The 13,130-nt window shown below is 49.5% G+C and overlaps 1 pseudogene; it reads left to right on the top strand.

Moving 5' to 3' along the window:
• The first annotated feature begins 8,167 nt into the window (after positions 1–8,167).
• On the top strand, positions 8,168–12,262 carry LOC112881062 (annotated as a pseudogene).
• The last annotated feature ends 868 nt before the right edge of the window (positions 12,263–13,130 follow it).

Below are 13,130 nucleotides of genomic sequence, written 5' to 3' on the forward strand. Positions count from 1 at the left end.
GGTTTGAATAGTTCCTTGGGCAGGACAAGACAAGTCGTATGTTGCCATGAGAAAATGTCTTGGTTGGTCCAAAGGAAGTGATGACGAGGTCCTTCACTTGCGTTGCTACGAAAGTGGTTGTTGTGCAAAGATGTCTTGGCTAGCCTGAAGGAATTCCTTGGGCGGGCCAAGATGGCACTGAAATATGAATGAACGGACAAAAGCCTATCTTGAGGAAATTCCTTGATTTCCTCACCGAGTGGTTGAACAAATTCTTCGAGGAAAAACCCCTTGTTTCGAGATAAAACTCAAGATAATGGTTAAATAAGTTCCCTAAAGATCTCCTTATAACCTCATTGAATCGGGTCTCATTCTTCACGTGGGAAGCCGCCTTGTTGCGCCCAGCCCCAGAGCGTAGAAACTAGACGAGCATGGATAGTTATCGATCTTGATTCGTGGGTGATTGCCGACGAAGCCGTATCGCTCGTTGATGGAGCCACGATGGTTTGTTGATGAGATCTGACTAGCCAGAATCAATTCCAACTAGTCACTGATGGAGTGAGTCCCACCCCCAGCTAGTTTTGTAGCCGAAGTAGTCATCGGCGTGTCGCCGGGTGTCCTCGCGAAGGTGATGTAGTCGTCGAGTAATCGAGGGTCCTGCCTTCCTGGAATAGTTCCAGGCCCGACAGGTTGTCGGGGTTGATGATGCAGAAAACTAGGCTAGGGTCGGGTAGCTTGAAGGATTCCGTGCCCGTCCGATGCCCGAGCCCGCCCGACCAAGTTGAAAGCGCAGAAAGGTGGGCTGAACCGGGTAGCTTGGAGGACTCCGTGCCCTTCCAATGCCCGAGCCCGCCCGACCAAGTTGGAGGCGCCCTTAGGCCCTGGTGGCCGTTTGATAAGGATGGTGTGTTGTTGATGAAGTTTGAGTAGTCAGGGAAGACGGGGGCCCTTAGATAGACGGTGGCTGGTCCTCCTCCGACTTATGGTAGATGATCCAAATCCTCCTCCGACTTGTGGTAGATGATCCAAATCCTCCTCCGACTTGTGGTAGACGATCCAAATCCTCCTCCGACTAAGAGAAGAACTTGTGGCGCAGGACCTCGGACCGAGGCGGATTCGGTTTGAGGGGTTCCAAGTTGTGGATCAAGTCATCAATTGCATGGTTGACATCCATGTGGGTGGTATGGGTGCTTCAGGCTGCTTCTAGTCGAAAAAATTGATTTCCGCCGAGACGGTTGGCGAGGTCGTATGGGAGTAAGGCCCCTTCAGTAAACTTAGCGTAATACTAGTCGAAAACTAGTAAACAGAGTATTACTGGAAGTTTGGGAGCAATGCCTCTTCAGTAACATAGAAAACTAGTCAGGGACTAGTAATATGAGGGTTACTGGTAGTGTTTGATAGATAATCACGTAGGTGCTTTATTTGGCTAATTAACGGGTTCCACTAGTCGTTGCCAAATGAGGAGACCACTTTTGGCAGTCGCATGGCTCAGCTGTGACACGGTTCTCTGAGTTTAGCGAGAGAGTCATGATTAACCCAAATAATAAACATAAATGGCGACCCTGACTAAGTGGTAAAAAGAGGTGCTTTTAGGTGTACAGAACCCCTTGTTTCGAGATATAGTCCCAAAATAATGGTTTAAACAAATGAAACACCTAAAAGACCCTCATAAAATCTCCTTAAATCGGGTACTTAATTTATGTGTAAATCATTATTGTAACGCCCTGAAAATCCACCAAATTAAAACACGCGCTAGAATACTTCGTTTAGAAATCACTCGTCGTCAAAATCCTAGCCCTAACCGGATCGCTGTCCCGTCCCGCACCGTTTGGTAGCTTGTCGACGCGCGCAACCGCTTTCCTCGATTAGCACCGGCGCGATTAGTTTCCCCCCCCCCCGCGCAGCGCGCAAATGCCGCGCACGCGTGGCCGACCGGTCGCGGCCGCCGCCGCGGGTGGCGCCGACGCATTTTCCTTTCCCCCCCTCGCTGATCTCCTCGCACAGCGTGCGCGCATCGCGCACGCGAATCCCGCCGCACGCGAACGACGCACGCGCGTGGCCGACCGACCGCGGTCGCCGCCGCGATCGGCGCCGACGCGCCCCTCCCTTTCTCTCTTTTCTCTTTTCTTTTTTTTCCTCCCTCCTATTCCTTTTCTTTTCCCTCTCTTTCTTTTCTTTCTTCCTTCCTTTCTCCCTTCTCCTTCCTCCTCCTCTCCTCTGCTCCTGAGCACCGCCCAGCCCGCGCCGCCCCCTGCTCGGCCTCCGTACGCGCGCCCCTGCCTCCCTCGCACACCGTCGCCCTGCGCCCGGCCGCCCTCGCTCGCGCGCGCTCCCAGCGCGTGCATCGCGTGGCCGCGCCGCCCGCCGCGCCGTGCGCGCACGCGCGCGCTCGGTCCCGCGCGTGCCGCGCCGCCCGCCGCGCCGTGCGCGCACGCGCGCGCTCGGTCCCGCGCGTGCCGCGCCGCCCGCCGCTAGCACCCCGCTCCGCCGCGCGCGCGCGCGCCTGTGCCCGCACAGCACCCCCCCCACGTGCCCTCGGCGCCTGCGCCCCGCCGCCACGCCGCGTCGCGACGGCCGCGAGCGGCCAAACTCCATTAATGGCCGCCCGCGACCGCCGCCGGCTGAGCCCGCCGCCCCACCGCCTCGGCCACCTATAAAAGGGGCCGAGGGGCACCCCCAGCACCTCACCACCGCCATAGCCCGCCCAGCCCCTCGCCTCCACCGCCCTAACGCCGCCCCGCCGTGCTCCCGAGCCGCCGCCGCCCCCTCCCGTCGGCCGGCCATCTCACACCGCCCCACCCGAGGTGAGGCCGGGAATGGGCCCCCCTCATTCCCCTCTCCCTCTCCCCCTACCCCTAGCCGCTATTAGGCCCTAGGCCGGCCGGACATTGGCCGCCGGCGCCCCCCCCACTCCTCCTCTGTTCCTGCTAGCAAGGGGAAGAAGAAAGGGGGCAGTTTTGCCCAAAACCCCCTCCTGCTTCCCTGTTTTCCCAAAGAAACCCCTCCTAATCACGCCCTTTCGCAAAAGAAACCCCGTTCTATCTAATATTACAAAACGAACCCTCCATTACATAAACTTAGATACGCCCGACACCCTTTTGCATACTATGGATATTTCTAGGGTTCACAAATAAGCCCCTGCCCTCTTTAGATATTTACAAACAAGCCCCTGGACCCCGTTTAACCCCCTGAAACCACCTTTAACTCGTCATTTTATGTGCGAAACAACCTCCGATCGACCCGAAATTTACCACGCCCTTTCTAGTATAGTTTTAACCGTGCCATTAAGAAATCACCCAAAAATATTACCCCTACCTCCGTAACTAAATTATTTCCGATTCAAACTCAGCGATAAAAGCTTTTAGTTTTTGTGCTTGATTGTGTGTTTGTTTGTTTGCGTCGTAGGACACGGAGTGAACGAGGAAGGTCCCGACTGTGACCAAGCGAACGAGGACCAGTTCCGCGACCCCGAACCCGAGGGACAGTGCTTCGACCAGGACTTCCCGCAAGGACTTGACGATGGCAAGTTCAATTCCGCCCTTTGATGCATGTTTTTGTCCTAGTTTTTATAAACACAACCCGATGGCCTGTTTTATAAAAATTGCATGGTTTTGCGTGCCGTAACCATGGTAGGATAGCCACCCTTGCTGTGACAACCATACCTTGACCACCTGGTTTTGCAAAGAAAGTGTGTGTGCGTGTGGGAAGGGATAAAGTGCGGTTTTGAAAAGTGAGTTAGACGGGATGGATGGCATTTCTGTGTGAATTGCCGTTGGTGTGCTCGTACCTGTGTGGTTGAGCGTGGAAGGGAGATATCCATCTTGTCACCCCTAAGGACCGAGTTGATGTGTCGTCTCACCTAGCTTCCTATCGTGCAAACCACTTGACCGTTGTATGGGCAACGGCTTGGCCTAACCCCACTAGTTAGTCTGATAGCCATCAGGAGAGCTGGGAGCAACGGGTGATCAAGGAGACGGGATAAGCTCTGTGTGACTTATGCCCCGGTTAAACCTCGGTGGTAGGTCGAATGACCCCTTGATAGATCCCGTGGTGGCTAGTCAGGTCTAGCTAAGGTGGGTAAGGGCTTTGATGGGATCTGCACCGGCACTAAGGTGTTCGTGCTGTGGTACCCACCTGTGGGTAAAGTTGCACACCTCTGCAGAGTTGAAAATCTATTCGAATAGTCGTGCCCACGGTATTGGGCAAGTTATGGTGTGGTCACATAACTAGTGTTTCTCTCTGGGAATGGTTGAGCTGGTGTGAGTCGTTTGGAAAAGTGTCCGGCAGTTGTGCCGTGTGCTACGGCGGACGGGGAGTCCGGTAGCAGTTTAAAACTTGGATCCGTAAGGATCAACACCGTGTGCTCCTTGGAACTAGAAAATTTGTTTTGGAAATGTTTTTAAATCGAACCCCTGCATATAACTGTGTTTTCCGCAAATGAACCATAACCTTACCCTTGGATTATCCTGTGCATTAAATTCTGTTATACCCCCTCCGTGGGTGTGATTGGGCTTGCTGAGTACGTTTGTACTCACCCCTTTCTTACTTTTACAGTGGAAGACCCAGACTACGTACCCGAAGACAACGAGTAGGGTTTCGTCCTGCACCCAGTCTTGCCTGTGGTTGAGGCCACCGTTGGATTCCGCATGGCGCAAGACTCTGATGATCCTCTTTTCGTAACTAGTGTAGTGGTGTGGGTTTTAGTTGTAATCCTCGCGATAGTGGCGCTTCATTGCCCATTACCGCGAAGAGTTGTACGGTGATGTACCATCTGTTGTAATAAAAGTGTTATCAGCCTCCTGGGACTGATAAATTCACACTTTTAAGTCTTCCCTGATGGGGGGACGCTTCAATTATTCAAGTAGTCCCGTCACCTTTCTTCGGAGTTTTGGCGGAGCTCCCAGGGCCCTCCGAAGGGTTTGGCATTCAAACATGGAATGCTTGCTCTTCGGGTGCCAGGGGCATCACCGGTGGAGAGTTTTCTCAAATTGTTCCTTTGAACTGAGAGTCTTCTTTCTACGAGTGGATTGTTTCCCAGCTTCTAGCTTGCGCTTTCGAGTTGTCTCTAGGTAGTCGAGAGGGAGTTAATAATGGGTGGGGCTGTAGGCTTCCACTTCTTCGCGCTCCTGCTGCCTGACAATGATTGCATTGCGGGTGTCCCGACCAGCGTTGATGATAGTGCAGATGTCGCCCGTGGAGGAGTCGTAGAAGTTGCCGCTCTCATGCTGGTTTGTCTCGACCGCGCGGTGCCTGCGTTTGGCGCACTTCGCATTGATGAGCCTACGGCATTCCTTTTGAATATCATCTGCATCTTATACCTTGATGTTGTCTGGGGATTCACTATCCATTGTTACGTCCACGTCTTCGTCGAGTGGATCAACGAGGTAGTCATCGTAGTCGTCTAGCTGGACCCGCTCTAAGCCTTCAAAGTCCTCGCTGGCGTGAATCATGAAAACTTCTCGATTGGGCGCGAAGCGTTTGGCACTCCGCGCCACCTGGCCCTCGTCTTCATCATCGGAAGGGAGGAGGGGTCTGCTTGGCCCTCGTCTTCGTCATCGGAAGGGAGGAGGGGTCTGCCTTCTTGAAAAGGGAGTTCGCCGGGTGTGGTAATAAATCGTGGTGGACTTGATTTAAGAAACCTGGAGGGTTTCATACCCTTCCGATGTCCAAACCTGCCCGACCAATCTGATCCCCTTACCAGACTCTGGGTCATATGAGTAGCTGAATCTAAGTAGTTGTCGGAAACAATAGCCCCCCCGAGGCACGGTGGCTTCTCCTTCTCCGAGTTGTGGTAGATGATCCAAATCCTCTTCCAATGTGGAGAGGGTCCTGGGTTGAACCGCCTCAAACCAATCTGGACATGGTTTGGGGGTTTCAGGATTGCCGATGGAGAGAGTGTGCATTGCACAAAAAGTAGGCGGCGAAGCGTAGCTTTGATCCGTGGGCGATTTGTCGACGAAGCCGACTAGTCGGTGCTGATTCCGACTAGTTGTTGACCGTGCAGAGCTAGTCGCCGAGTAGTTTAAGACTTGTTCCCAACTAGTTTCTAGTCGAGATGAGGAGGGAGGGAGGAAGCTAAGGGACATGAGTTGAAGTACTCGAGGAGGGAGGGAGGAAGCTAAGGGAGGGAGGAAGGGAGGAGGGAAAAGCTTAGGGAGGGAGGGGGAGGAAGCTTGAGGGTGCAGTCGCTGGGAGGAGTGGTTGAGGGAGAAAGAGATAAGGTTGATGGAGGAGAGAGAGAAGCTGGAGTTAAATAAAACAAGAGAGGTTGAAGCCCGTGAACGTATTTAGTCCCGGTTGGGGTCACCAACCGGGACTAAATACTATCTTTTAGTCCCGGTTGGAGATTTCCAACCGAGACAAAAGGCATCTCTCTGCTCCCTACCAGCGCCTAGCTATTGGATCCGGGATTAAAGTCTTCATTAGTCCTAGGCTCAACAGCAGCCGGGACAAACGTGGAGGACGAAAGACCCTTTGTGTACTTAGTGAACTGAACTGAAAATTGGAGACAGTATGTTCCCTGAATAGGACTGAAAATAATTTTTAGGTTAATTTTTTTTGTCAAAAACATCATTTCTTATCAGTCATATAGCCTAGCAAAAAGAGGTCGTCACCACGTCGACAAGCAGTATTTGTTCTTTTGTCCTCCTTGCTTTACCCATTGGTTAACCAAATTATTTATTTACACTAAGACATAAGCAGATAGACACACACCCGGCAGTATTTCTACCAAATTATTAAGGCACTACTACACTAGGAATATGATCAAGAATCCTAGATATTCTTTTTAGTAGAAGAGAAGAGAAGAGAAGATTATATTGACACTCTACCGATTTCAACAAAGATATTCTTATGTGGGCAATTTGGTGTACGTGTAATGATGTGATTTTTGAGAAAAAAGATTCACCTCCTTTGTGCATGCTGTCTTATGGGAGCGTACTGGGTGCGTTTTTTTATCCCAGTTACAGCGTGAGGACATTAGCGAGACTGTCCGTACAGCAAGTAAGGTGTTGGATGTGTTGGATTGATCTCCCAGGGACCCTCAGACCCCAACAGGCCCGATGGGCCTCCTCTTTCCCGCACCCTGATCGGGGGCGCTCCAGCTCGTTTGTAGCTGGTGGCCCCCCGTCGCACTGCGCTATAAAAGAAAGGTGGGAGCTAGCGGCACAGCAGAAGAGGTTCGCCGCCGCCACCTGACCGACAATGCAAACCCTAGCCGATCTAAAGAAAGCGCAGCAGCGGCGGGAAGACCCACCTCAGGCCGTCGTCAACACTGCGACTTCATCCCCGTGCCCTCGGTCGTGATCCTAAGCTTGACTACCGCAAGCATCACCGGGCCCGCTCGATGGCGGGCCCCTCTGCAACTCCCGCGATGCAGGGCCACGAAGGTATAACTCCCGTGCCCTTTCTCCTCTCCATCTCTCTCGCACTCGACTTGTTTTAGATCTACTCGATTTCTTTAAACTCTATCACGCGGTAGTCGATCCACGGTCAAAGTAGTCGAAACACGACGCTAACAGGATGTTGTTGCCATGGATATCTTTGCCAAGAACGGATGGAGAAGCAATAATAGACTTTGCTTTTATATCTTCATATCCTTTGTATACTTTTTTCCTATTTATTTCTGATCAGCTTGTAAGCTGATGATACTGTAAAACTTTGGCTGTGTGCGCATGCAGAGGCCGGAACATCTCTCTTTTCTAAAAAAAACTGATTTCAACAAAGGACCCTAAGCAGATAGACGCACACACCCTGGCACAGAAAGAAGAAACAGAGGATTGCTATATATTTTGTGGTCGTTATCAAAAGTTCCAAGCTTAATCCATCAGTTTAACTTCTGTAACACTGTGCGTTAGCGTACGTTTCGTTGTCACCGTGCCGTGGACGATCTGTCTCGCGGAACAGAAGTACATCTATGACTGTTGCTCGTTGATCGGGCTGTACATTTGAATGACTTTGATCTTCAGCTCCCGTCTTCCACATGTATTTTCGTTTTCACTGGAAAAGCATGTTCATTCCTGCAGCATCAGTTGTCGACAATCTGCAGACCATGCGGCGAGTTTTCGCATTTCCAAGTCTTTAAAGCCAAGCTACAAGCTACAGCATTCAACCAAGCATCATTCCTCATACCGGCAAGGTAGCTAGCAAACTTGTCAGGTTTGATCTCGGTTCTTCCATTCCTGTCGCCATGCGTCCCCTCCTCCTCGCCCTTTGCTGGCTCCTTTTCTCCCAGCAGCACATCCCCTCATACTCCAATGCCACCGACACACTCTCACCCGGCCGTTCATTCGCCAGCGACGAGAGGCTTGTCTCCGGCAATGGCAAGTTTGCCCTTGGCTTCTTCCAAATGGGCACCAGCGACCTCCCCAGCTGGTACCTCGGCATATGGTTCAACAAGATTCCCAAGCTAACCCCGTGTGGACGGCCAACAGGGATCATCCGATCGATCTCGGGTCCGGCTTCTCCAGAGCTCATAATTGCCAGCGACGGCAACCTGGTTGTCTTGGCTCAGGGTGCCATCATCTGGTCTACCAAGGCAAACATTACAGCCAATGACACAAGCGTCGCTTTACTCTTGGACAGTGGCAACCTTGTTCTACGCAGCTCCTCCAACTCTTCACACATATTCTGGGAGAGCTTTGACCACCCGACAGACACCCATCTACCAGGTGCCAAGATTGGATGGAACAAGATCACAGGTCCGAACCGCTATATGGTTTCAAGAAAGAATTCCGTTGATCTATCTTCAGGTATATACTCCTCGAAGATGGACCTCGATGGAATTGGCAGGATGCATGTTCTGGAACTCATCTACTGAATATTGGTCTAGTGGGGAGTGGAAGGGTAAATTCTTCAGCTCAATACCGGAGATGTCTGCAGGCTCCTCTCTATCCAACTTTACTTTAGTCAACAATGACCAAGAGGCAGGCCCGGCCCTGGGAATTTGGTGGCCCGGTGCAGGAAAAAAATGGAGGCCCCATTGACCACAAATATTACCATAAATATAGCAAATTTATATATCAATTCCAACTATATAGCAAATCGTAAAAGCAATTGAAAAATTACAATATAAAGATCACTTAAAAATATTTCTTCTAACACTCCTAGCTGCAAAGTCAGTTATGATAGAATCAATATCAATATCATCTAATAGCTGCTTCTCAATGCACAAGGTTGCCAAACCATTCAATCTTGCTTGAGATATTACTGACCTCAAATAGTTCTTCAATAGCTTCAACTTCGAAAAGCTTCTTTCAGCTGATGCGACAGTCACAGGCATAGTAAACAAGATTCGATAAGCAATAACAACATTAGGATAGCTGTCCACTTCTGTAACAAACTCAAATATCTCCATAGCTGACATTTGTCTATCGGGTAAAGTAAGTTGCAAAACCTTCAATTCAGATATTAGATCATTCAAGTTCACATCAGATGAATTACCAAAAGAAAAGATTTTATCAAATTTACTGCAACAATCTGTTAGCTCAACATCATCCAATGACTTCAGGGTTCTTGAGGTTAGTAAAAATCCAAATATATTTTTAAACACTTGGAGTTCTTGAAATCTGTTTTTCAATGAGGATATCGCCATATCAACCATGACCAGAAAATAATTGACTTCAAAATCCTTCTCAGCCTGCAATATTTCTTCACTGCAATCAGATTCATCAAATTGTTTCTTTCTAGTACCTTGGTGCTTGACTGGAAAGGATGGTTGTACACCCCATTTCAGTTGCTAGTCCCTTTGCAATTTCCAAGCTGGATTGAAACCCTTCATTCCTATAGTTTTGAAAGTATTGCATTATACCTTCAATTTGCTGCAAGGTAGAGTCAATGCACATGGAGGGTGACTGTAGCTTCTTACTCACATTATCTACAGAAAATAAGATGTCATACCAAATAACCATACCCAGTATGAACTCAAAGTTACCAAATAGATCAAATAAATTTTTTGCATCACTCTTTGTACTAGCCTCGGAATCACTACAATAAGTTCTCTTTGCACATGGATGTACTGATGTTAATCCTACAATTATCAATGATTAAAATCGAATCAAATTTGCGTATATAGTTAGAAACACAGATAGGGATAAGGGATTGATTTGGATTGGATATCACACCTTCGATCGTGGACCGCAGGGCTGCAAGAACGGCGTAGACAGGCCTGGGCGTAGTTGCGTAGACAGCAGACAGGCCGGAGGCCGCGCGCTGCGCACAAGCACAAGGCAGGCCCGCAGGTGGGCAGGCCGCAGGCGGCGCGCCAGCATGGCAGGCCGCAGGCGCAGGAACTGAGGAGTGAGGAACGGCGGCGTGGGCGTGGATCCGATCGGTCGTCCGTGATCCGTCGTCTGTCGCCTGATCGACTGATCGTATGCGCAGGAAGCTAGGAACGGGCAAAGGCGGCTAGCGTGGTATAGACTCCAGAACCGAAAAGGCACCTATTAAGGCACAGGACTCGGGACCTCGTGGTCTGATGACTCCAGAACCGCAAAGGCCTGATGGCTGGCTGCTCGTGGCCTCGTGGGCTAGGCCTGGCTTAATATATGTATTAAGTGTAATATAAACAGGAGGTCCACTGCTGGCTAGAGGCCCGGTGCGGGGGCACCGCCCGCACCTGTCCAGGGCCGGCCCTGCCAAGAGGTTTACTTTACCTACACCATATTGGATGAGAATGCAATCGTAATAAATGTGTTGGATGTCACTGGGCAAAAGCAGGTGCGTGCATGGACCGGGCAGGATTGGTTCACAATTAACGACCAACCAAGATATCAATGTGATGTGTATGCTGTATGTGGCCCTTTCACGGCCTGCACTTCTAATGCACATCCTTTCTGCAACTGCATGAAGGGGTTCTCCGTAAGATCACCAGAAGATTGGGGGATGGAGGACAGAATAGGCGGGTGCATCAGAAACACTCCACTGAATTGTGGCGGCGGCGGTGGAAACAAGACAGGTATGACAGACAAATTCTACTCTATGCCGGGCATTAGGTTGCCTCAGAATGGCACAAGTTTGTTTGAGTAATTGCTCTTGCACTGCATATTCTTACGGCAAAGACAGCTGCTCTATTTGGCATGACGAGTTACTTAATGTAGCTACTGATGGCAATGGAGAAATGCTTTACCTTCGCCTTGCCGCCAAAGAGCTGCAGCATAGGAAAAGGAATAGGAGTGGAATGATCATTGCAGCAGTCGTAGGTGCAAGCATTGCCACTTTGGCCGGCTTCATATTTCTAGTAGTGATTTGGAGAAGGAGAAACAAGAAGTGGTCTATTCACAAAATGGACAATGATCAGGGTGGTGTTCGCATCATTGCATTCAGATATGTTGACTTGCAATATGCAACAAAAAAAATTCTCGGAGAAGCTAGGTAGAGGTGGTTTTGGTTCTGTATTTAAGGGGTGGCTTAGTGACTCTGGTTGCCATTGCAGTGAAAAGGCTCGATGGTGTCCGACAAGGAGAGAAGCAATCCCGGGCAGAAGTGAATTCAATTGGAATCATCCAGCATATAAATGTAGTGAAATTGATCGGATTTTTCTGTGAAGGTGATAGGAGGTTACTTGTGTATGAACACATGCCAAATGGCTCCCTGGATTCTCATCTGTTCGAAAGTCATGGTGCAATTTTGGATTGGAACGTTAGATATCAAATAGCTCCTGGAGTTGCTAGAGGGCTTGGATACTTGCATCATGGTTGTCGAGACTGCATCATACACTGATATCAAACCACAAAACATACTTCTCGACACATCTTTTGTTCCGAAAATTGCAGACTCTGGTATGGCAAAGTTTCGAGGGAGGGACTTCAGCCGTGTTGTGACTATAATGCGAGGAACTTTCGGATATCTAGCTCCAGAATGGATTAGTGGAACAGCTATTACCCCCAAAGTCGATGTTTACAGCTACGGGATGGTCTTGCTAGAGATCATATCAGGAAAGAGGAACTCTCCTAAACATGAATGCAGTGATGACAATGCAAACTATTATCCTGTTCAAGTTGCACGCAAGCTTCTCCATGGAGACATTTTGAGCCTTGTGGATGCAAACTTGCATGGTGATGTGAACATAGAGGAAGTTGAGAGGGTTTGCAAAGTTGCATGTTGGTGTATCCAAGATAGTTAGTTTGATCGACCCACAATGGCTGAGGTGGTGCAGTTTCTGGAGGGAGTATGCGAACCAGAAATGCCTCCAGTGCCAAGGTTACTCCATGCATTGCTGGGGGCTCAGATTCGACGACATCCTACTCAGACTGTGATATGTAGCTTCGTAGCAAACTATCCATGAGAGACTATGGCATCCTACTTGTGTTGTATAAATAAATTTGTTCTCTGTCACATGTAAGATCTACCAAAGCGTGTGTTGAATACCAAATGTTGTGTTTGAAATAAAGATGGTTTGTAACATGTATGACCTCTATATATGTACCCAATAGATATACCACATGAGCTGACAGAGAACGGTCATCACTGTTTAGCAAATGAAAAAAAAGGAGAGAGAATGGTCTCTACTCTCTAACGATTACTTAGCAATTAGTTTTGCTCCTATACAGATGGCAACGCTTGTTGCTGGTGTTCATTCCAAGTACTAAATAAACTTGCGATCACTATTGTCTTTCGGTGCCCATGCCGCTGGTTTGTACACAGAGTGCATGCGTGTTGTGAGTGTCTGCGTCTGTACCGTGTTTAAAAAAAAGAGAGAAGGAAATGACGTTGGTGAAGAAGAGCAACAGATTCCAAGTGAAAATGATCTGTCAAGTAGCCGACTGCAACACTCACCATGGTTCTGAACTCACCAAAGGTTGCACAGACTTTGGCAAAGCTCTCTGCTTTGGGCCGAATACCCGCAATCGTCATCAGCAGTTGCCTGCGTGCTTCCTGGAAACATCAAGACTGGCCCTGCAGCAACCATGCAGTAGTGACTCAAGCAACAACCCTGCGGCGTTGAAAACGTTGCACCCGCTAATCACCTCAAGTTCAGTCCAGGTTCATGGTTTTCACAGATCGCGCTCTGACATCGATGGCATAGTACACGGAGGCTCCATGAATCTGGAATTCAAAGGTTATTTTTTACCAAACGACTTTGATCCGATTGCTCCTTCCGCGGTCAAAGAATCTAAATGTCTCTCTCGTCTGCTTATGCGATTCGACAAACA

The sequence above is a fragment of the Panicum hallii genome, chromosome 2 (genome assembly GCF_002211085.1).
Source record: "Panicum hallii strain FIL2 chromosome 2, PHallii_v3.1, whole genome shotgun sequence".
NCBI classification, from domain to species: Eukaryota; Viridiplantae; Streptophyta; class Magnoliopsida; order Poales; family Poaceae; genus Panicum; species Panicum hallii.